Source organism: Schistocerca serialis, unplaced genomic scaffold, assembly GCF_023864345.2.
Source record: "Schistocerca serialis cubense isolate TAMUIC-IGC-003099 unplaced genomic scaffold, iqSchSeri2.2 HiC_scaffold_940, whole genome shotgun sequence".
Classification (NCBI taxonomy): domain Eukaryota; kingdom Metazoa; phylum Arthropoda; class Insecta; order Orthoptera; family Acrididae; genus Schistocerca; species Schistocerca serialis.
In genome coordinates this window covers 1-17,989 of record NW_026048563.1, presented here as the reverse complement: position 1 = coordinate 17,989, position 17,989 = coordinate 1, and the positions used below count along the sequence as shown (strand labels likewise).

Here is a 17,989-nt window from a genome sequence, read left to right as displayed (position 1 = left end):
ATTGGAAATAAACATATTGACGCTGGGGCGTAGACTCCTTGTGGATAACGAACGACAATTAAGTTCGTTCCCTAGCAACAGCAACGCCGTTAATTCAGCCTTGATGTACAGCAAATTAAATGCCCCGGGTGAGGATCGAACTCACGACCTTAAGATTATGAGACTTACGCGCTACCTACTGCGCTACCGAGGCACGTTGCAAGTAACGTTACAGGAAACTTGGTAAGTCTCTCATATTAGAGATAGACAGTTTGCGCTTTCTCAAGAATCTGTTGTGTTGCTACACGTGCTTTCCCTACTTGCTAGATTAAACTGCTGCCGCAGCTTTTTCAACGGAACGCAGCACTGCCCGAGGTTACAGTACATCGCCCTTGCGGCACCTAAACACAGCGGCCTGTTGGGCCAGGCCGTCGTCAGAGTTCAGAAATAGCACGCGACCGTTCAAGTACGGTCTATTGCGTGCTGCGTGTATGGTTCTTCTCACAGCGAATCCCGCTATACATTCCTGAGGCTGACGCAGCTCAGGCGAAGAATCGGCGCGGCAGCATTATAGCGAGAACAGCAGAACGATGCATCGGCCGGGAATCGAACCCGGGCCGTCCGCATGCTAAGCGAGCATTCACCAATTTTTTTTTTTTTTTGTTCTCATTTCTTTCGTTGCATTTGTTGGGGGCGGACGTCCGATGGCGCCCGTTCATGTTCATCGTTGACTCGGTCTTTTATTACAGAGGGCAGATAACTCTCAGACCGAACACGCTGAGCTATCGTGCCGGCAAGCCTTAAGATTATGAGACTTACGCGCTGCCTACTGCACTGCTGAGGCACATGCCATTGAACCACCGATGCTCGACAAGCTGCCCGTGCTTCCCGAGTACTTTTCTGCAGGGGAAAGTGGGATTGCCACCCAGCGACGTCGGATACAACCGAAAAAAGTGCTACACACGCGGAGTGCTCCACTACACTGCCTTAAAACGAATGCTCATCTCTATCGTGTGAGTAACCTTGCGGCCGCGGCGGCTAGTCTTGCCCAAAGACGCAGCGTGCGTGGAGGCGCTACCCGAATGCGTGTGGATGCACCCTCCTACCTCGTAAAGCGCCTGCAGCTACTATCACCGTGGGCCGCTGCTGGCGGGCAGGAAGCCGACACAGCGGGGCGTTGCGAGCAGCGCCTGTGCGGTGGTGGTGTAATGGTGAGCATAGTTGCCTTCCAAGCAGTTGATCCGGGTTCGATTCCCGGCCGCCGCAAGTGGCGCTGGTTTTTTCGTATGAGTATGTGAGCCGCGTGCTGTTAAATGAAGGTTTTTTTCGTCGTAGCTCCACGCAGACCATCCTGTAGTATGTCCCGACTTGTCCCGACTTTGCTCGGCTGACGCGAAAGCTGACGCTTGGAATTCGCCCTTATCAAAAGGACAGGCACTATAAACGGCTGAGAGAGGCGAGGTGTGGAGAGGTACCAAAACGACAGGCAATCTGCGAAATTTTCTGCTCGTTGTTCTTAAAGAAAAAAACCGACGCAGTCGGTAGGACTCGAACCTACGCTCCCAGAGGGAATCTGATTTCTAGTCAGACGCCTTAACCACTCGGCCACGACTGCTCGTAACTGAAGTTTCCCTGGAATCGTGAAGAATCAAACCGGTCTGCGCAGAATGTTGACAGGAAACGAACTCCGTGCACTGATTACGGCAGGGTTACCATCGCTACGAGACGAGCCATTACGGAAACGTTAAAATCTTCGCCCGGACAGGGACTTGAACCCTGGACCCTTAGGTTAAAAGCCTAATGCTCTACCGACTGAGCTATCCGGGCTCACGCTCGTTGTGGATGGAGCGGCTGCAAGCAATGTAAATAACTGGAACGCGTGTGTAGGCGTACTACGGTAATTTCTGGCTTCTGGCGCAACTGGCGACTTCACCGACTTCCCACTGACGCTGGTAGCAGCCCAACAGCGGACCAGAGCCTCTTCTCCCTTTATTCCGGTGCCGACAGTAATTGCATCATGTGCCTGTTTTCCCCGATTACGTTCGGTCGAAGCTTCGGAAGGTGGGCGACAAACGACAGTTCGAAGGCCAAAACGTGGAGCGTTGTGTGCGCAAAAACTTCCGTTTCGGTACCGGGAATCGAACCCGGGCCTCCTGGGTGAAAGCCAGGTATCCTAGCCACTAGACCACACCGGATTTGCTCGATAAGCGTGAGGTTTTCTCCGTCTCCTCTCGTATTTCGTGCTGAATCTCGACTCAGTGCAGTTCTCCGTTTGCGAGCATATTTGCGCCTACAGACTGGCATGGCGCACAGCTCGAAATTGACTATTCATTATTTTACTCCTAACAAGGGAAGAGAAAGATCAAAGTTGTACGTTGTCATAATTGGAAATAAACATATTGACGCTGGGGCGTAGACTCCTTGTGGATAACGAACGACAATTAAGTTCGTTCCCTAGCAACAGCAACGCCGTTAATTCAGCCTTGATGTACAGCAAATTAAATGCCCCGGGTGAGGATCGAACTCACGACCTTAAGATTATGAGACTTACGCGCTACCTACTGCGCTACCGAGGCACGTTGCAAGTAACGTTACAGGAAACTTGGTAAGTCTCTCATATTAGAGATAGACAGTTTGCGCTTTCTCAAGAATCTGTTGTGTTGCTACACGTGCTTTCCCTACTTGCTAGATTAAACTGCTGCCGCAGCTTTTTCAACGGAACGCAGCACTGCCCGAGGTTACAGTACATCGCCCTTGCGGCACCTAAACACAGCGGCCTGTTGGGCCAGGCCGTCGTCAGAGTTCAGAAATAGCACGCGACCGTTCAAGTACGGTCTATTGCGTGCTGCGTGTATGGTTCTTCTCACAGCGAATCCCGCTATACATTCCTGAGGCTGACGCAGCTCAGGCGAAGAATCGGCGCGGCAGCATTATAGCGAGAACAGCAGAACGATGCATCGGCCGGGAATCGAACCCGGGCCGTCCGCATGCTAAGCGAGCATTCACCAATTTTTTTTTTTTTGTTCTCATTTCTTTCGTTGCATTTGTTGGGGGCGGACGTCCGATGGCGCCCGTTCATGTTCATCGTTGACTCTGTCTTTTATTACAGAGGGCAGATAACTCTCAGACCGAACACGCTGAGCTATCGTGCCGGCAAGCCTTAAGATTATGAGACTTACGCGCTGCCTACTGCACTGCTGAGGCACATGCCATTGAACCACCGATGCTCGACAAGCTGCCCGTGCTTCCCGAGTACTTTTCTGCAGGGGAAAGTGGGATTGCCACCCAGCGACGTCGGATACAACCGAAAAAAGTGCTACACACGCGGAGTGCTCCACTACACTGCCTTAAAACGAATGCTCATCTCTATCGTGTGAGTAACCTTGCGGCCGCGGCGGCTAGTCTTGCCCAAAGACGCAGCGTGCGTGGAGGCGCTACCCGAATGCGTGTGGATGCACCCTCCTACCTCGTAAAGCGCCTGCAGCTACTATCACCGTGGGCCGCTGCTGGCGGGCAGGAAGCCGACACAGCGGGGCGTTGCGAGCAGCGCCTGTGCGGTGGTGGTGTAATGGTGAGCATAGTTGCCTTCCAAGCAGTTGATCCGGGTTCGATTCCCGGCCGCCGCAAGTGGCGCTGGTTTTTTCGTATGAGTATGTGAGCCGCGTGCTGTTAAATGAAGGTTTTTTTCGTCGTAGCTCCACGCAGACCATCCTGTAGTATGTCCCGACTTGTCCCGACTTTGCTCGGCTGACGCGAAAGCTGACGCTTGGAATTCGCCCTTATCAAAAGGACAGGCACTATAAACGGCTGAGAGAGGCGAGGTGTGGAGAGGTACCAAAACGACAGGCAATCTGCGAAATTTTCTGCTCGTTGTTCTTAAAGAAAAAAACCGACGCAGTCGGTAGGACTCGAACCTACGCTCCCAGAGGGAATCTGATTTCTAGTCAGACGCCTTAACCACTCGGCCACGACTGCTCGTAACTGAAGTTTCCCTGGAATCGTGAAGAATCAAACCGGTCTGCGCAGAATGTTGACAGGAAACGAACTCCGTGCACTGATTACGGCAGGGTTACCATCGCTACGAGACGAGCCATTACGGAAACGTTAAAATCTTCGCCCGGACAGGGACTTGAACCCTGGACCCTTAGGTTAAAAGCCTAATGCTCTACCGACTGAGCTATCCGGGCTCACGCTCGTTGTGGATGGAGCGGCTGCAAGCAATGTAAATAACTGGAACGCGTGTGTAGGCGTACTACGGTAATTTCTGGCTTCTGGCGCAACTGGCGACTTCACCGACTTCCCACTGACGCTGGTAGCAGCCCAACAGCGGACCAGAGCCTCTTCTCCCTTTATTCCGGTGCCGACAGTAATTGCATCATGTGCCTGTTTTCCCCGATTACGTTCGGTCGAAGCTTCGGAAGGTGGGCGACAAACGACAGTTCGAAGGCCAAAACGTGGAGCGTTGTGTGCGCAAAAACTTCCGTTCCGGTACCGGGAATCGAACCCGGGCCTCCTGGGTGAAAGCCAGGTATCCTAGCCACTAGACCACACCGGATTTGCTCTATAAGCGTGAGGTTTTCTCCGTCTCCTCTCGTATTTCGTGCTGAATCTCGACTCAGTGCAGTTCTCCGTTTGCGAGCATATTTGCGCCTACAGACTGGCATGGCGCACAGCTCGAAATTGACTATTCATTATTTTACTCCTAACAAGGGAAGAGAAAGATCAAAGTTGTACGTTGTCATAATTGGAAATAAACATATTGACGCTGGGGCGTAGACTCCTTGTGGATAACGAACGACAATTAAGTTCGTTCCCTAGCAACAGCAACGCCGTTAATTCAGCCTTGATGTACAGCAAATTAAATGCCCCGGGTGAGGATCGAACTCACGACCTTAAGATTATGAGACTTACGCGCTACCTACTGCGCTACCGAGGCACGTTGCAAGTAACGTTACAGGAAACTTGGTAAGTCTCTCATATTAGAGATAGACAGTTTGCGCTTTCTCAAGAATCTGTTGTGTTGCTACACGTGCTTTCCCTACTTGCTAGATTAAACTGCTGCCGCAGCTTTTTCAACGGAACGCAGCACTGCCCGAGGTTACAGTACATCGCCCTTGCGGCACCTAAACACAGCGGCCTGTTGGGCCAGGCCGTCGTCAGAGTTCAGAAATAGCACGCGACCGTTCAAGTACGGTCTATTGCGTGCTGCGTGTATGGTTCTTCTCACAGCGAATCCCGCTATACATTCCTGAGGCTGACGCAGCTCAGGCGAAGAATCGGCGCGGCAGCATTATAGCGAGAACAGCAGAACGATGCATCGGCCGGGAATCGAACCCGGGCCGTCCGCATGCTAAGCGAGCATTCACCAATTTTTTTTTTTTTTTGTTCTCATTTCTTTCGTTGCATTTGTTGGGGGCGGACGTCCGATGGCGCCCGTTCATGTTCATCGTTGACTCGGTCTTTTATTACAGAGGGCAGATAACTCTCAGACCGAACACGCTGAGCTATCGTGCCGGCAAGCCTTAAGATTATGAGACTTACGCGCTGCCTACTGCACTGCTGAGGCACATGCCATTGAACCACCGATGCTCGACAAGCTGCCCGTGCTTCCCGAGTACTTTTCTGCAGGGGAAAGTGGGATTGCCACCCAGCGACGTCGGATACAACCGAAAAAAGTGCTACACACGCGGAGTGCTCCACTACACTGCCTTAAAACGAATGCTCATCTCTATCGTGTGAGTAACCTTGCGGCCGCGGCGGCTAGTCTTGCCCAAAGACGCAGCGTGCGTGGAGGCGCTACCCGAATGCGTGTGGATGCACCCTCCTACCTCGTAAAGCGCCTGCAGCTACTATCACCGTGGGCCGCTGCTGGCGGGCAGGAAGCCGACACAGCGGGGCGTTGCGAGCAGCGCCTGTGCGGTGGTGGTGTAATGGTGAGCATAGTTGCCTTCCAAGCAGTTGATCCGGGTTCGATTCCCGGCCGCCGCAAGTGGCGCTGGTTTTTTCGTATGAGTATGTGAGCCGCGTGCTGTTAAATGAAGGTTTTTTTCGTCGTAGCTCCACGCAGACCATCCTGTAGTATGTCCCGACTTGTCCCGACTTTGCTCGGCTGACGCGAAAGCTGACGCTTGGAATTCGCCCTTATCAAAAGGACAGGCACTATAAACGGCTGAGAGAGGCGAGGTGTGGAGAGGTACCAAAACGACAGGCAATCTGCGAAATTTTCTGCTCGTTGTTCTTAAAGAAAAAAACCGACGCAGTCGGTAGGACTCGAACCTACGCTCCCAGAGGGAATCTGATTTCTAGTCAGACGCCTTAACCACTCGGCCACGACTGCTCGTAACTGAAGTTTCCCTGGAATCGTGAAGAATCAAACCGGTCTGCGCAGAATGTTGACAGGAAACGAACTCCGTGCACTGATTACGGCAGGGTTACCATCGCTACGAGACGAGCCATTACGGAAACGTTAAAATCTTCGCCCGGACAGGGACTTGAACCCTGGACCCTTAGGTTAAAAGCCTAATGCTCTACCGACTGAGCTATCCGGGCTCACGCTCGTTGTGGATGGAGCGGCTGCAAGCAATGTAAATAACTGGAACGCGTGTGTAGGCGTACTACGGTAATTTCTGGCTTCTGGCGCAACTGGCGACTTCACCGACTTCCCACTGACGCTGGTAGCAGCCCAACAGCGGACCAGAGCCTCTTCTCCCTTTATTCCGGTGCCGACAGTAATTGCATCATGTGCCTGTTTTCCCCGATTACGTTCGGTCGAAGCTTCGGAAGGTGGGCGACAAACGACAGTTCGAAGGCCAAAACGTGGAGCGTTGTGTGCGCAAAAACTTCCGTTCCGGTACCGGGAATCGAACCCGGGCCTCCTGGGTGAAAGCCAGGTATCCTAGCCACTAGACCACACCGGATTTGCTCGATAAGCGTGAGGTTTTCTCCGTCTCCTCTCGTATTTCGTGCTGAATCTCGACTCAGTGCAGTTCTCCGTTTGCGAGCATATTTGCGCCTACAGACTGGCATGGCGCACAGCTCGAAATTGACTATTCATTATTTTACTCCTAACAAGGGAAGAGAAAGATCAAAGTTGTACGTTGTCATAATTGGAAATAAACATATTGACGCTGGGGCGTAGACTCCTTGTGGATAACGAACGACAATTAAGTTCGTTCCCTAGCAACAGCAACGCCGTTAATTCAGCCTTGATGTACAGCAAATTAAATGCCCCGGGTGAGGATCGAACTCACGACCTTAAGATTATGAGACTTACGCGCTACCTACTGCGCTACCGAGGCACGTTGCAAGTAACGTTACAGGAAACTTGGTAAGTCTCTCATATTAGAGATAGACAGTTTGCGCTTTCTCAAGAATCTGTTGTGTTGCTACACGTGCTTTCCCTACTTGCTAGATTAAACTGCTGCCGCAGCTTTTTCAACGGAACGCAGCACTGCCCGAGGTTACAGTACATCGCCCTTGCGGCACCTAAACACAGCGGCCTGTTGGGCCAGGCCGTCGTCAGAGTTCAGAAATAGCACGCGACCGTTCAAGTACGGTCTATTGCGTGCTGCGTGTATGGTTCTTCTCACAGCGAATCCCGCTATACATTCCTGAGGCTGACGCAGCTCAGGCGAAGAATCGGCGCGGCAGCATTATAGCGAGAACAGCAGAACGATGCATCGGCCGGGAATCGAACCCGGGCCGTCCGCATGCTAAGCGAGCATTCACCAATTTTTTTTTTTTTTTGTTCTCATTTCTTTCGTTGCATTTGTTGGGGGCGGACGTCCGATGGCGCCCGTTCATGTTCATCGTTGACTCGGTCTTTTATTACAGAGGGCAGATAACTCTCAGACCGAACACGCTGAGCTATCGTGCCGGCAAGCCTTAAGATTATGAGACTTACGCGCTGCCTACTGCACTGCTGAGGCACATGCCATTGAACCACCGATGCTCGACAAGCTGCCCGTGCTTCCCGAGTACTTTTCTGCAGGGGAAAGTGGGATTGCCACCCAGCGACGTCGGATACAACCGAAAAAAGTGCTACACACGCGGAGTGCTCCACTACACTGCCTTAAAACGAATGCTCATCTCTATCGTGTGAGTAACCTTGCGGCCGCGGCGGCTAGTCTTGCCCAAAGACGCAGCGTGCGTGGAGGCGCTACCCGAATGCGTGTGGATGCACCCTCCTACCTCGTAAAGCGCCTGCAGCTACTATCACCGTGGGCCGCTGCTGGCGGGCAGGAAGCCGACACAGCGGGGCGTTGCGAGCAGCGCCTGTGCGGTGGTGGTGTAATGGTGAGCATAGTTGCCTTCCAAGCAGTTGATCCGGGTTCGATTCCCGGCCGCCGCAAGTGGCGCTGGTTTTTTCGTATGAGTATGTGAGCCGCGTGCTGTTAAATGAAGGTTTTTTTCGTCGTAGCTCCACGCAGACCATCCTGTAGTATGTCCCGACTTGTCCCGACTTTGCTCGGCTGACGCGAAAGCTGACGCTTGGAATTCGCCCTTATCAAAAGGACAGGCACTATAAACGGCTGAGAGAGGCGAGGTGTGGAGAGGTACCAAAACGACAGGCAATCTGCGAAATTTTCTGCTCGTTGTTCTTAAAGAAAAAAACCGACGCAGTCGGTAGGACTCGAACCTACGCTCCCAGAGGGAATCTGATTTCTAGTCAGACGCCTTAACCACTCGGCCACGACTGCTCGTAACTGAAGTTTCCCTGGAATCGTGAAGAATCAAACCGGTCTGCGCAGAATGTTGACAGGAAACGAACTCCGTGCACTGATTACGGCAGGGTTACCATCGCTACGAGACGAGCCATTACGGAAACGTTAAAATCTTCGCCCGGACAGGGACTTGAACCCTGGACCCTTAGGTTAAAAGCCTAATGCTCTACCGACTGAGCTATCCGGGCTCACGCTCGTTGTGGATGGAGCGGCTGCAAGCAATGTAAATAACTGGAACGCGTGTGTAGGCGTACTACGGTAATTTCTGGCTTCTGGCGCAACTGGCGACTTCACCGACTTCCCACTGACGCTGGTAGCAGCCCAACAGCGGACCAGAGCCTCTTCTCCCTTTATTCCGGTGCCGACAGTAATTGCATCATGTGCCTGTTTTCCCCGATTACGTTCGGTCGAAGCTTCGGAAGGTGGGCGACAAACGACAGTTCGAAGGCCAAAACGTGGAGCGTTGTGTGCGCAAAAACTTCCGTTCCGGTACCGGGAATCGAACCCGGGCCTCCTGGGTGAAAGCCAGGTATCCTAGCCACTAGACCACACCGGATTTGCTCGATAAGCGTGAGGTTTTCTCCGTCTCCTCTCGTATTTCGTGCTGAATCTCGACTCAGTGCAGTTCTCCGTTTGCGAGCATATTTGCGCCTACAGACTGGCATGGCGCACAGCTCGAAATTGACTATTCATTATTTTACTCCTAACAAGGGAAGAGAAAGATCAAAGTTGTACGTTGTCATAATTGGAAATAAACATATTGACGCTGGGGCGTAGACTCCTTGTGGATAACGAACGACAATTAAGTTCGTTCCCTAGCAACAGCAACGCCGTTAATTCAGCCTTGATGTACAGCAAATTAAATGCCCCGGGTGAGGATCGAACTCACGACCTTAAGATTATGAGACTTACGCGCTACCTACTGCGCTACCGAGGCACGTTGCAAGTAACGTTACAGGAAACTTGGTAAGTCTCTCATATTAGAGATAGACAGTTTGCGCTTTCTCAAGAATCTGTTGTGTTGCTACACGTGCTTTCCCTACTTGCTAGATTAAACTGCTGCCGCAGCTTTTTCAACGGAACGCAGCACTGCCCGAGGTTACAGTACATCGCCCTTGCGGCACCTAAACACAGCGGCCTGTTGGGCCAGGCCGTCGTCAGAGTTCAGAAATAGCACGCGACCGTTCAAGTACGGTCTATTGCGTGCTGCGTGTATGGTTCTTCTCACAGCGAATCCCGCTATACATTCCTGAGGCTGACGCAGCTCAGGCGAAGAATCGGCGCGGCAGCATTATAGCGAGAACAGCAGAACGATGCATCGGCCGGGAATCGAACCCGGGCCGTCCGCATGCTAAGCGAGCATTCACCAATTTTTTTTTTTTTTGTTCTCATTTCTTTCGTTGCATTTGTTGGGGGCGGACGTCCGATGGCGCCCGTTCATGTTCATCGTTGACTCTGTCTTTTATTACAGAGGGCAGATAACTCTCAGACCGAACACGCTGAGCTATCGTGCCGGCAAGCCTTAAGATTATGAGACTTACGCGCTGCCTACTGCACTGCTGAGGCACATGCCATTGAACCACCGATGCTCGACAAGCTGCCCGTGCTTCCCGAGTACTTTTCTGCAGGGGAAAGTGGGATTGCCACCCAGCGACGTCGGATACAACCGAAAAAAGTGCTACACACGCGGAGTGCTCCACTACACTGCCTTAAAACGAATGCTCATCTCTATCGTGTGAGTAACCTTGCGGCCGCGGCGGCTAGTCTTGCCCAAAGACGCAGCGTGCGTGGAGGCGCTACCCGAATGCGTGTGGATGCACCCTCCTACCTCGTAAAGCGCCTGCAGCTACTATCACCGTGGGCCGCTGCTGGCGGGCAGGAAGCCGACACAGCGGGGCGTTGCGAGCAGCGCCTGTGCGGTGGTGGTGTAATGGTGAGCATAGTTGCCTTCCAAGCAGTTGATCCGGGTTCGATTCCCGGCCGCCGCAAGTGGCGCTGGTTTTTTCGTATGAGTATGTGAGCCGCGTGCTGTTAAATGAAGGTTTTTTTCGTCGTAGCTCCACGCAGACCATCCTGTAGTATGTCCCGACTTGTCCCGACTTTGCTCGGCTGACGCGAAAGCTGACGCTTGGAATTCGCCCTTATCAAAAGGACAGGCACTATAAACGGCTGAGAGAGGCGAGGTGTGGAGAGGTACCAAAACGACAGGCAATCTGCGAAATTTTCTGCTCGTTGTTCTTAAAGAAAAAAACCGACGCAGTCGGTAGGACTCGAACCTACGCTCCCAGAGGGAATCTGATTTCTAGTCAGACGCCTTAACCACTCGGCCACGACTGCTCGTAACTGAAGTTTCCCTGGAATCGTGAAGAATCAAACCGGTCTGCGCAGAATGTTGACAGGAAACGAACTCCGTGCACTGATTACGGCAGGGTTACCATCGCTACGAGACGAGCCATTACGGAAACGTTAAAATCTTCGCCCGGACAGGGACTTGAACCCTGGACCCTTAGGTTAAAAGCCTAATGCTCTACCGACTGAGCTATCCGGGCTCACGCTCGTTGTGGATGGAGCGGCTGCAAGCAATGTAAATAACTGGAACGCGTGTGTAGGCGTACTACGGTAATTTCTGGCTTCTGGCGCAACTGGCGACTTCACCGACTTCCCACTGACGCTGGTAGCAGCCCAACAGCGGACCAGAGCCTCTTCTCCCTTTATTCCGGTGCCGACAGTAATTGCATCATGTGCCTGTTTTCCCCGATTACGTTCGGTCGAAGCTTCGGAAGGTGGGCGACAAACGACAGTTCGAAGGCCAAAACGTGGAGCGTTGTGTGCGCAAAAACTTCCGTTCCGGTACCGGGAATCGAACCCGGGCCTCCTGGGTGAAAGCCAGGTATCCTAGCCACTAGACCACACCGGATTTGCTCGATAAGCGTGAGGTTTTCTCCGTCTCCTCTCGTATTTCGTGCTGAATCTCGACTCAGTGCAGTTCTCCGTTTGCGAGCATATTTGCGCCTACAGACTGGCATGGCGCACAGCTCGAAATTGACTATTCATTATTTTACTCCTAACAAGGGAAGAGAAAGATCAAAGTTGTACGTTGTCATAATTGGAAATAAACATATTGACGCTGGGGCGTAGACTCCTTGTGGATAACGAACGACAATTAAGTTCGTTCCCTAGCAACAGCAACGCCGTTAATTCAGCCTTGATGTACAGCAAATTAAATGCCCCGGGTGAGGATCGAACTCACGACCTTAAGATTATGAGACTTACGCGCTACCTACTGCGCTACCGAGGCACGTTGCAAGTAACGTTACAGGAAACTTGGTAAGTCTCTCATATTAGAGATAGACAGTTTGCGCTTTCTCAAGAATCTGTTGTGTTGCTACACGTGCTTTCCCTACTTGCTAGATTAAACTGCTGCCGCAGCTTTTTCAACGGAACGCAGCACTGCCCGAGGTTACAGTACATCGCCCTTGCGGCACCTAAACACAGCGGCCTGTTGGGCCAGGCCGTCGTCAGAGTTCAGAAATAGCACGCGACCGTTCAAGTACGGTCTATTGCGTGCTGCGTGTATGGTTCTTCTCACAGCGAATCCCGCTATACATTCCTGAGGCTGACGCAGCTCAGGCGAAGAATCGGCGCGGCAGCATTATAGCGAGAACAGCAGAACGATGCATCGGCCGGGAATCGAACCCGGGCCGTCCGCATGCTAAGCGAGCATTCACCAATTTTTTTTTTTTTTTGTTCTCATTTCTTTCGTTGCATTTGTTGGGGGCGGACGTCCGATGGCGCCCGTTCATGTTCATCGTTGACTCGGTCTTTTATTACAGAGGGCAGATAACTCTCAGACCGAACACGCTGAGCTATCGTGCCGGCAAGCCTTAAGATTATGAGACTTACGCGCTGCCTACTGCACTGCTGAGGCACATGCCATTGAACCACCGATGCTCGACAAGCTGCCCGTGCTTCCCGAGTACTTTTCTGCAGGGGAAAGTGGGATTGCCACCCAGCGACGTCGGATACAACCGAAAAAAGTGCTACACACGCGGAGTGCTCCACTACACTGCCTTAAAACGAATGCTCATCTCTATCGTGTGAGTAACCTTGCGGCCGCGGCGGCTAGTCTTGCCCAAAGACGCAGCGTGCGTGGAGGCGCTACCCGAATGCGTGTGGATGCACCCTCCTACCTCGTAAAGCGCCTGCAGCTACTATCACCGTGGGCCGCTGCTGGCGGGCAGGAAGCCGACACAGCGGGGCGTTGCGAGCAGCGCCTGTGCGGTGGTGGTGTAATGGTGAGCATAGTTGCCTTCCAAGCAGTTGATCCGGGTTCGATTCCCGGCCGCCGCAAGTGGCGCTGGTTTTTTCGTATGAGTATGTGAGCCGCGTGCTGTTAAATGAAGGTTTTTTTCGTCGTAGCTCCACGCAGACCATCCTGTAGTATGTCCCGACTTGTCCCGACTTTGCTCGGCTGACGCGAAAGCTGACGCTTGGAATTCGCCCTTATCAAAAGGACAGGCACTATAAACGGCTGAGAGAGGCGAGGTGTGGAGAGTACCAAAACGACAGGCAATCTGCGAAATTTTCTGCTCGTTGTTCTTAAAGAAAAAAACCGACGCAGTCGGTAGGACTCGAACCTACGCTCCCAGAGGGAATCTGATTTCTAGTCAGACGCCTTAACCACTCGGCCACGACTGCTCGTAACTGAAGTTTCCCTGGAATCGTGAAGAATGCAAACCGGTCTGCGCAGAATGTTGACAGGAAACGAACTCCGTGCACTGATTACGGCAGGGTTACCATCGCTACGAGACGAGCCATTACGGAAACGTTAAAATCTTCGCCCGGACAGGGACTTGAACCCTGGACCCTTAGGTTAAAAGCCTAATGCTCTACCGACTGAGCTATCCGGGCTCACGCTCGTTGTGGATGGAGCGGCTGCAAGCAATGTAAATAACTGGAACGCGTGTGTAGGCGTACTACGGTAATTTCTGGCTTCTGGCGCAACTGGCGACTTCACCGACTTCCCACTGACGCTGGTAGCAGCCCAACAGCGGACCAGAGCCTCTTCTCCCTTTATTCCGGTGCCGACAGTAATTGCATCATGTGCCTGTTTTCCCCGATTACGTTCGGTCGAAGCTTCGGAAGGTGGGCGACAAACGACAGTTCGAAGGCCAAAACGTGGAGCGTTGTGTGCGCAAAAACTTCCGTTCCGGTACCGGAATCGAACCCGGGCCTCCTGGGTGAAAGCCAGGTATCCTAGCCACTAGACCACACCGGATTTGCTCGATAAGCGTGAGGTTTTCTCCGTCTCCTCTCGTATTTCGTGCTGAATCTCGACTCAGTGCAGTTCTCCGTTTGCGAGCATATTTGCGCCTACAGACTGGCATGGCGCACAGCTCGAAATTGGACTATTCATTATTTTACTCCTAACAAGGGAAGAGAAAGATCAAAGTTGTACGTTGTCATAATTGGAAATAAACATATTGACGCTGGGGCGTAGACTCCTTGTGGATAACGAACGACAATTAAGTTCGTTCCCTAGCAACAGCAACGCCGTTAATTCAGCCTTGATGTACAGCAAATTAAATGCCCCGGGTGAGGATCGAACTCACGACCTTAAGATTATGAGACTTACGCGCTACCTACTGCGCTACCGAGGCACGTTGCAAGTAACGTTACAGGAAACTTGGTAAGTCTCTCATATTAGAGATAGACAGTTTGCGCTTTCTCAAGAATCTGTTGTGTTGCTACACGTGCTTTCCCTACTTGCTAGATTAAACTGCTGCCGCAGCTTTTTCAACGGAACGCAGCACTGCCCGAGGTTACAGTACATCGCCCTTGCGGCACCTAAACACAGCGGCCTGTTGGGCCAGGCCGTCGTCAAGAGTTTCAGAAATAGCACGCGACCGTTCAAGTACGGTCCTATTGCGTGCTGCGTGTATGGTTCTTCTCACAGCGAATCCCGCTATACATTCCTGAGGCTGACGCAGCTCAGGCGAAGAATCGGCGCGGCAGCATTATAGCGAGAACAGCAGAACGATGCATCGGCCGGGAATCGAACCCGGGCCGTCCGCATGCTAAGCGAGCATTCACCAATTTTTTTTTTTTTTTGTTCTCATTTCTTTCGTTGCATTTGTTGGGGGCGGACGTCCGATGGCGCCCGTTCATGTTCATCGTTGACTCGGTCTTTTATTACAGAGGGCAGATAACTCTCAGACCGAACACGCTGAGCTAGCGTGCCGGCAAGCCTTAAGATTATGAGACTTACGCGCTGCCTACTGCACTGCTGAGGCACATGCCATTGAAACCACCGATGCTCGACAAGCTGCCCGTGCTTCCCGAGTACTTTTCTGCAGGGGAAAGTGGGATTGCCACCCAGCGACGTCGGATACAACCGAAAAAAGTGCTACACACGCGGAGTGCTCCACTACACTGCCTTAAAACGAATGCTCATCTCTATCGTGTGAGTAACCTTGCGGCCGCGGCGGCTAGTCTTGCCCAAAGACGCAGCGTGCGTGGAGGCGCTACCCGAATGCGTGTGGATGCACCCTCCTACCTCGTAAAGCGCCTGCAGCTACTATCACCGTGGGCCGCTGCTGGCGGGCAGGAAGCCGACACAGCGGGGCGTTGCGAGCAGCGCCTGTGCGGTGGTGGTGTAATGGTGAGCATAGTTGCCTTCCAAGCAGTTGATCCGGGTTCGATTCCCGGCCGCCGCAAGTGGCGCTGGTTTTTTCGTATGAGTATGTGAGCCGCGTGCTGTTAAATGAAGGTTTTTTTCGTCGTAGCTCCACGCAGACCATCCTGTAGTATGTCCCGACTTGTCCCGACTTTGCTCGGCTGACGCGAAAGCTGACGCTTGGAATTCGCCCTTATCAAAAGGACAGGCACTATAAACGGCTGAGAGAGGCGAGGTGTGGAGAGGTACCAAAACGACAGGCAATCTGCGAAATTTTCTGCTCGTTGTTCTTAAAGAAAAAAAACCGACGCAGTCGGTAGGACTCGAACCTACGCTCCCAGAGGGAATCTGATTTCTAGTCAGACGCCTTAACCACTCGGCCACGACTGCTCGTAACTGAAGTTTCCCCTGGAATCGTGAAGAATCAAACCGGTCTGCGCAGAATGTTGACAGGAAACGAACTCCGTGCACTGATTACGGCAGGGTTACCATCGCTACGAGACGAGCCATTACGGAAACGTTAAAATCTTCGCCCGGACAGGGACTTGAACCCTGGACCCTTAGGTTAAAAGCCTAATGCTCTACCGACTGAGCTATCCGGGCTCACGCTCGTTGTGGATGGAGCGGCTGCAAGCAATGTAAATAACTGGAACGCGTGTGTAGGCGTACTACGGTAATTTCTGGCTTCTGGCGCAACTGGCGACTTCACCGACTTCCACTGACGCTGGTAGCAGCCCAACAGCGGACCAGAGCCTCTTCTCCCTTTATTCCGGTGCCGACAGTAATTGCATCATGTGCCTGTTTTCCCCGATTACGTTCGGTCGAAGCTTCGGAAGGTGGGCGACAAACGACAGTTCGAAGGCCAAAACGTGGAGCGTTGTGTGCGCAAAAACTTCCGTTCCGGTACCGGGAATCGAACCCGGGCCTCCTGGGTGAAAGCCAGGTATCCTAGCCACTAGACCACACCGGATTTGCTCGATAAGCGTGAGGTTTTCTCCGTCTCCTCTCGTATTTCGTGCTGAATCTCGACTCAGTGCAGTTCTCCGTTTGCGAGCATATTTGCGCCTACAGACTGGCATGGCGCACAGCTCGAAATTGACTATTCATTATTTTACTCCTAACAAGGGAAGAGAAAGATCAAAGTTGTACGTTGTCATAATTGGAAATAAACATATTGACGCTGGGGCGTAGACTCCTTGTGGATAACGAACGACAATTAAGTTCGTTCCCTAGCAACAGCAACGCCGTTAATTCAGCCTTGATGTACAGCAAATTAAATGCCCCGGGTGAGGATCGAACTCACGACCTTAAGATTATGAGACTTACGCGCTACCTACTGCGCTACCGAGGCACGTTGCAAGTAACGTTACAGGAAACTTGGTAAGTCTCTCATATTAGAGATAGACAGTTTGCGCTTTCTCAAGAATCTGTTGTGTTGCTACACGTGCTTTCCCTACTTGCTAGATTAAACTGCTGCCGCAGCTTTTTCAACGGAACGCAGCACTGCCCGAGGTTACAGTACATCGCCCTTGCGGCACCTAAACACAGCGGCCTGTTGGGCCAGGGCCGTCGTCAGAGTTCAGAAATAGCACGCGACCGTTCAAGTACGGTCTATTGCGTGCTGCGTGTATGGTTCTTCTCACAGCGAATCCCGCTATACATTCCTGAGGCTGACGCAGCTCAGGCGAAGAATCGGCGCGGCAGCATTATAGCGAGAACAGCAGAACGATGCATCGGCCGGGAATCGAACCCGGGCCGTCCGCATGCTAAGCGAGCATTCACCAATTTTTTTTTTTTTTTGTTCTCATTTCTTTCGTTGCATTTGTTGGGGGCGGACGTCCGATGGCGCCCGTTCATGTTCATCGTTGACTCGGTCTTTTATTACAGAGGGCAGATAACTCTCAGACCGAACACGCTGAGCTATCGTGCGGCAAGCCTTAAGATTATGAGACTTACGCGCTGCCTACTGCACTGCTGAGGCACATGCCATTGAACCACCGATGCTCGACAAGCTGCCCGTGCTTCCCGAGTACTTTTCTGCAGGGGAAAGTGGGATTGCCACCCAGCGACGTCGGATACAACCGAAAAAAGTGCTACACACGCGGAGTGCTCCACTACACTGCCTTAAAACGAATGCTCATCTCTATCGTGTGAGTAACCTTGCGGCCGCGGCGGCTAGTCTTGCCCAAAGACGCAGCGTGCGTGGAGGCGCTACCCGAATGCGTGTGGATGCACCCTCCTACCTCGTAAAGCGCCTGCAGCTACTATCACCGTGGGCCGCTGCTGGCGGGCAGGAAGCCGACACAGCGGGGCGTTGCGAGCAGCGCCTGTGCGGTGGTGGTGTAATGGTGAGCATAGTTGCCTTCCAAGCAGTTGATCCGGGTTCGATTCCCGGCCGCCGCAAGTGCGCTGGTTTTTTCGTATGAGTATGTGAGCCGCGTGCTGTTAAATGAAGGTTTTTTTCGTCGTAGCTCCACGCAGACCATCCTGTAGTATGTCCCGACTTGTCCCGACTTTGCTCGGCTGACGCGAAAGCTGACGCTTGGAATTCGCCCTTATCAAAAGGACAGGCACTATAAACGGCTGAGAGAGGCGAGGTGTGGAGAGGTAC

The 17,989-nt window shown here is 52.5% G+C and overlaps 37 non-coding genes across 37 annotated transcripts; 8 read left to right on the top strand and 29 right to left on the bottom strand.

The window, feature by feature from the left end:
* Nucleotides 1–120: 120 nt before the first annotated feature.
* On the bottom strand, nucleotides 121–193 carry Trnam-cau (transfer RNA methionine (anticodon CAU)). The gene has a single exon. It is a non-coding gene; the product is annotated as a tRNA-Met (tRNA).
* A 980-nt stretch (nucleotides 194–1,173) lies between these two features.
* On the top strand, nucleotides 1,174–1,245 carry Trnag-ucc (transfer RNA glycine (anticodon UCC)). The gene has a single exon. It is a non-coding gene; the product is annotated as a tRNA-Gly (tRNA).
* A 267-nt stretch (nucleotides 1,246–1,512) lies between these two features.
* Nucleotides 1,513–1,594, bottom strand: Trnas-aga (transfer RNA serine (anticodon AGA)). The gene has a single exon. It is a non-coding gene; the product is annotated as a tRNA-Ser (tRNA).
* A 139-nt stretch (nucleotides 1,595–1,733) lies between these two features.
* Trnak-uuu (transfer RNA lysine (anticodon UUU)) lies at nucleotides 1,734–1,806 on the bottom strand. Its single transcript has one exon. It is a non-coding gene; the product is annotated as a tRNA-Lys (tRNA).
* Nucleotides 1,807–2,102: 296 nt separating this feature from the next.
* Nucleotides 2,103–2,174, bottom strand: Trnae-uuc (transfer RNA glutamic acid (anticodon UUC)). Its single transcript has one exon. It is a non-coding gene; the product is annotated as a tRNA-Glu (tRNA).
* Nucleotides 2,175–2,482: 308 nt separating this feature from the next.
* On the bottom strand, nucleotides 2,483–2,555 carry Trnam-cau (transfer RNA methionine (anticodon CAU)). The gene has a single exon. It is a non-coding gene; the product is annotated as a tRNA-Met (tRNA).
* Nucleotides 2,556–3,533: 978 nt separating this feature from the next.
* On the top strand, nucleotides 3,534–3,605 carry Trnag-ucc (transfer RNA glycine (anticodon UCC)). The gene has a single exon. It is a non-coding gene; the product is annotated as a tRNA-Gly (tRNA).
* Nucleotides 3,606–3,872: 267 nt separating this feature from the next.
* Trnas-aga (transfer RNA serine (anticodon AGA)) lies at nucleotides 3,873–3,954 on the bottom strand. Its single transcript has one exon. It is a non-coding gene; the product is annotated as a tRNA-Ser (tRNA).
* A 139-nt stretch (nucleotides 3,955–4,093) lies between these two features.
* Trnak-uuu (transfer RNA lysine (anticodon UUU)) lies at nucleotides 4,094–4,166 on the bottom strand. The gene has a single exon. It is a non-coding gene; the product is annotated as a tRNA-Lys (tRNA).
* Nucleotides 4,167–4,462: 296 nt separating this feature from the next.
* On the bottom strand, nucleotides 4,463–4,534 carry Trnae-uuc (transfer RNA glutamic acid (anticodon UUC)). The gene has a single exon. It is a non-coding gene; the product is annotated as a tRNA-Glu (tRNA).
* Nucleotides 4,535–4,842: 308 nt separating this feature from the next.
* On the bottom strand, nucleotides 4,843–4,915 carry Trnam-cau (transfer RNA methionine (anticodon CAU)). The gene has a single exon. It is a non-coding gene; the product is annotated as a tRNA-Met (tRNA).
* Nucleotides 4,916–5,895: 980 nt separating this feature from the next.
* On the top strand, nucleotides 5,896–5,967 carry Trnag-ucc (transfer RNA glycine (anticodon UCC)). The gene has a single exon. It is a non-coding gene; the product is annotated as a tRNA-Gly (tRNA).
* A 267-nt stretch (nucleotides 5,968–6,234) lies between these two features.
* On the bottom strand, nucleotides 6,235–6,316 carry Trnas-aga (transfer RNA serine (anticodon AGA)). The gene has a single exon. It is a non-coding gene; the product is annotated as a tRNA-Ser (tRNA).
* A 139-nt stretch (nucleotides 6,317–6,455) lies between these two features.
* Nucleotides 6,456–6,528, bottom strand: Trnak-uuu (transfer RNA lysine (anticodon UUU)). Its single transcript has one exon. It is a non-coding gene; the product is annotated as a tRNA-Lys (tRNA).
* Nucleotides 6,529–6,824: 296 nt separating this feature from the next.
* On the bottom strand, nucleotides 6,825–6,896 carry Trnae-uuc (transfer RNA glutamic acid (anticodon UUC)). The gene has a single exon. It is a non-coding gene; the product is annotated as a tRNA-Glu (tRNA).
* Nucleotides 6,897–7,204: 308 nt separating this feature from the next.
* On the bottom strand, nucleotides 7,205–7,277 carry Trnam-cau (transfer RNA methionine (anticodon CAU)). Its single transcript has one exon. It is a non-coding gene; the product is annotated as a tRNA-Met (tRNA).
* A 980-nt stretch (nucleotides 7,278–8,257) lies between these two features.
* Nucleotides 8,258–8,329, top strand: Trnag-ucc (transfer RNA glycine (anticodon UCC)). Its single transcript has one exon. It is a non-coding gene; the product is annotated as a tRNA-Gly (tRNA).
* Nucleotides 8,330–8,596: 267 nt separating this feature from the next.
* Nucleotides 8,597–8,678, bottom strand: Trnas-aga (transfer RNA serine (anticodon AGA)). The gene has a single exon. It is a non-coding gene; the product is annotated as a tRNA-Ser (tRNA).
* A 139-nt stretch (nucleotides 8,679–8,817) lies between these two features.
* On the bottom strand, nucleotides 8,818–8,890 carry Trnak-uuu (transfer RNA lysine (anticodon UUU)). Its single transcript has one exon. It is a non-coding gene; the product is annotated as a tRNA-Lys (tRNA).
* Nucleotides 8,891–9,186: 296 nt separating this feature from the next.
* Nucleotides 9,187–9,258, bottom strand: Trnae-uuc (transfer RNA glutamic acid (anticodon UUC)). The gene has a single exon. It is a non-coding gene; the product is annotated as a tRNA-Glu (tRNA).
* A 308-nt stretch (nucleotides 9,259–9,566) lies between these two features.
* Trnam-cau (transfer RNA methionine (anticodon CAU)) lies at nucleotides 9,567–9,639 on the bottom strand. Its single transcript has one exon. It is a non-coding gene; the product is annotated as a tRNA-Met (tRNA).
* A 979-nt stretch (nucleotides 9,640–10,618) lies between these two features.
* On the top strand, nucleotides 10,619–10,690 carry Trnag-ucc (transfer RNA glycine (anticodon UCC)). Its single transcript has one exon. It is a non-coding gene; the product is annotated as a tRNA-Gly (tRNA).
* Nucleotides 10,691–10,957: 267 nt separating this feature from the next.
* Trnas-aga (transfer RNA serine (anticodon AGA)) lies at nucleotides 10,958–11,039 on the bottom strand. Its single transcript has one exon. It is a non-coding gene; the product is annotated as a tRNA-Ser (tRNA).
* A 139-nt stretch (nucleotides 11,040–11,178) lies between these two features.
* Nucleotides 11,179–11,251, bottom strand: Trnak-uuu (transfer RNA lysine (anticodon UUU)). Its single transcript has one exon. It is a non-coding gene; the product is annotated as a tRNA-Lys (tRNA).
* Nucleotides 11,252–11,547: 296 nt separating this feature from the next.
* Nucleotides 11,548–11,619, bottom strand: Trnae-uuc (transfer RNA glutamic acid (anticodon UUC)). The gene has a single exon. It is a non-coding gene; the product is annotated as a tRNA-Glu (tRNA).
* A 308-nt stretch (nucleotides 11,620–11,927) lies between these two features.
* On the bottom strand, nucleotides 11,928–12,000 carry Trnam-cau (transfer RNA methionine (anticodon CAU)). Its single transcript has one exon. It is a non-coding gene; the product is annotated as a tRNA-Met (tRNA).
* Nucleotides 12,001–12,980: 980 nt separating this feature from the next.
* Trnag-ucc (transfer RNA glycine (anticodon UCC)) lies at nucleotides 12,981–13,052 on the top strand. Its single transcript has one exon. It is a non-coding gene; the product is annotated as a tRNA-Gly (tRNA).
* A 266-nt stretch (nucleotides 13,053–13,318) lies between these two features.
* On the bottom strand, nucleotides 13,319–13,400 carry Trnas-aga (transfer RNA serine (anticodon AGA)). Its single transcript has one exon. It is a non-coding gene; the product is annotated as a tRNA-Ser (tRNA).
* Nucleotides 13,401–13,540: 140 nt separating this feature from the next.
* On the bottom strand, nucleotides 13,541–13,613 carry Trnak-uuu (transfer RNA lysine (anticodon UUU)). The gene has a single exon. It is a non-coding gene; the product is annotated as a tRNA-Lys (tRNA).
* A 296-nt stretch (nucleotides 13,614–13,909) lies between these two features.
* On the bottom strand, nucleotides 13,910–13,980 carry Trnae-uuc (transfer RNA glutamic acid (anticodon UUC)). Its single transcript has one exon. It is a non-coding gene; the product is annotated as a tRNA-Glu (tRNA).
* A 309-nt stretch (nucleotides 13,981–14,289) lies between these two features.
* On the bottom strand, nucleotides 14,290–14,362 carry Trnam-cau (transfer RNA methionine (anticodon CAU)). The gene has a single exon. It is a non-coding gene; the product is annotated as a tRNA-Met (tRNA).
* Nucleotides 14,363–15,346: 984 nt separating this feature from the next.
* On the top strand, nucleotides 15,347–15,418 carry Trnag-ucc (transfer RNA glycine (anticodon UCC)). The gene has a single exon. It is a non-coding gene; the product is annotated as a tRNA-Gly (tRNA).
* A 268-nt stretch (nucleotides 15,419–15,686) lies between these two features.
* Trnas-aga (transfer RNA serine (anticodon AGA)) lies at nucleotides 15,687–15,768 on the bottom strand. Its single transcript has one exon. It is a non-coding gene; the product is annotated as a tRNA-Ser (tRNA).
* Nucleotides 15,769–15,908: 140 nt separating this feature from the next.
* Nucleotides 15,909–15,981, bottom strand: Trnak-uuu (transfer RNA lysine (anticodon UUU)). Its single transcript has one exon. It is a non-coding gene; the product is annotated as a tRNA-Lys (tRNA).
* Nucleotides 15,982–16,276: 295 nt separating this feature from the next.
* On the bottom strand, nucleotides 16,277–16,348 carry Trnae-uuc (transfer RNA glutamic acid (anticodon UUC)). Its single transcript has one exon. It is a non-coding gene; the product is annotated as a tRNA-Glu (tRNA).
* Nucleotides 16,349–16,656: 308 nt separating this feature from the next.
* On the bottom strand, nucleotides 16,657–16,729 carry Trnam-cau (transfer RNA methionine (anticodon CAU)). The gene has a single exon. It is a non-coding gene; the product is annotated as a tRNA-Met (tRNA).
* A 980-nt stretch (nucleotides 16,730–17,709) lies between these two features.
* On the top strand, nucleotides 17,710–17,781 carry Trnag-ucc (transfer RNA glycine (anticodon UCC)). Its single transcript has one exon. It is a non-coding gene; the product is annotated as a tRNA-Gly (tRNA).
* Nucleotides 17,782–17,989: the final 208 nt, after the last annotated feature.